The sequence below is a fragment of the Haplochromis burtoni genome, unplaced genomic scaffold (assembly GCF_018398535.1).
Source record: "Haplochromis burtoni strain Fernald_Lab_line unplaced genomic scaffold, NCSU_Asbu1 Contig_1008, whole genome shotgun sequence".
NCBI lineage: Eukaryota > Metazoa > Chordata > Actinopteri > Cichliformes > Cichlidae > Haplochromis > Haplochromis burtoni.
In genome coordinates, this window is record NW_024583369.1 from 34,216 (window position 1) to 36,495 (window position 2,280).

A 2,280-nucleotide genomic window follows, 5' to 3' on the forward strand; every position below is an offset into this window, starting at 1 on the left:
ACAGCATGATTTATTCAGATTGAACCTGCATGTATGAGATTTCACGTTACAACAGTTGGAATAATAAAAAAATATAATAATATTAATATTTTCTTGAGAGTTAGTACGAAGTAGACCATGTGCAACTAATGGATTTTTTTCTTGCTTTTTTGCAGGATGAATCGTCCTTCAGTTTCTGACTGAGCCGTATGTGGAGGAAACTCAAACATTAAGTGCAGCTGGCTGAAGCAGAATCAGCATGGACTTAGTTTCCTGTTAGAGGATCAGGGTCAGGAGAAGGGATGTCAGGGTTAAATAGTTTATTCTTCATAGAAATGATGCTGGACATGGGGTGTATATGCGTGGGGTGTGTGTGTGTGTGTGGTAGAAGGAAATGTCCAGTGCGCGGTAAGGCGCAGAGTCAGCAATTAAATCGGAGCTGGAAAGGCAACAGGTCTTGTGACTGTAATTAACTTCTTCACCACCAGGTGGTACTGCTGGGTTTCCCAACACACTTTATAGAGCATTTTCTATTGAAAGTAGGAACAATAGAGAAAAATAGAACTGAGAAATGTCTGCCTCTTTTATTGTGACATTGAAAGTTTCTTTTCGGATCATTTAATAAATTTACAGCACAGAGCACATGTCTCTCTCTCTCCGTGCCAATATTTATTTAATGACACTCTGGGTTTCAGGGATTGAACAGTCTGTATTGATCTTTACAATCCACAGCAAAAACAATAATGAGATCAGATATTGTTTTATTCCTTACATGTGTGTGCGCCGTTAAACCCCCCCCAAAAAAACCACCTCTGGTTCATAAAAGAAAAGGTTATTCCTCGTGCCTCGCCTGCCTGGAAGCAGCAGGTACACCACATGTTGAAACTTGAGTGAAGTCCCAATACCGCAATTAGCCATGCTTACATGACGTGTGTTTCAACCCACCCACACCTTGGAGCTTAGAAAGCTCAACACAGTGTGGAACTGTCGCGATTAAATCCGGGCGTGTTGCCGCTTGTTATAAATAGAAGCATCAAAAACATCCATTCAGTAGCAACAAGTATCAGCCAAGATGTTATAACCTGCAGGCGCCTCACCTGCTTGGAAGCAGCAGGTAAGCGAGGCCACCTGGCGAATTTGTGGTGGAGTGCACCAAAACCGCAATTAACCACAATCACGTGACCTGGGTGTTTCCAACTATACTTTGGAGCCGTATTTCCAAACACGACACAGTCTCATTGTTAGTACAGCTTAAGGGAATTTAACAGAGCAAAAACAAATCAAACCTAAGAGTAAAGTAAACTAAAAACACAAACAAGAAATTCAAAACTGCAAAATTGTCTAACACTAGAGACTAAATAAAAAAAATGAACTTTTTTTTTTTTGAATATATATATGAGTGCTTGTGTATAAATACACAAACCATACAAGTATGCTTTCAATTGTGTAATTTAAGTGATCTAGTAGCTCTGCTTTGGAAGTATATTTTATTGTTTGTTTTTATTGTATATATTATTGTTAATAATAAATTAATTAAAGCAACAAAACAACCTGAAGGAAAGAGCCGGCTCTTTTTGGTGAGTAAAGCCGAAAGAGCCGGTTCTCTAAAAAGAGTCGGAAATCCCATCACTACACATACTGTTTCCCAATTACGATGGAAATTTGAACGGCTGGTGTTCTGAGGAATCCATCCTACCCGTTGTTTCTGAAATTAATTCATGAAACTAATTCAGTGCCAAACCATCCTACCTTTGTGAATGTGACCTACAAGCATACTTTAACAGCTAGAATTTAGTGGCAAATTGTCCTACCTTTGTGAATATGAGCTAGAAACACACTTTAACAGCTAAAATTAAGTGTCAAACCATGCTACCTTTGTGAATGTTACCTACAAGCATACTTTAACGGGTAAAATTAAGTGGCAAACCACCCTGGCTTTAAGAATATAAGCTACAAGCATACTCTGATGGGCAACGTTAAGTGGCAAACCGTCATACCTACTTATATTTGTGCTGGAATTCCTCTGTGACTGCAGAAATGTGCATAAACTACTTACGGTAGGACGTTTTGCCAACGTAGAAGGTTTGTCAGAACACCGGTTTGATCAGCCAGATCTGTTATTTGTCTCACGCACATTAGACAAACATTGTGGGTGTGGATCTTTTCCTAGTGCCCTTGAAAACAGCTGAATCGTAATAGATCACGTCAGTCCCGACCATTCCGCTTGATGCCCAAACAACACTGACAAAGGCAACCTGAACTCTTCCTTGTGTTAATAACAACAGTTAACCCTTTCACCTA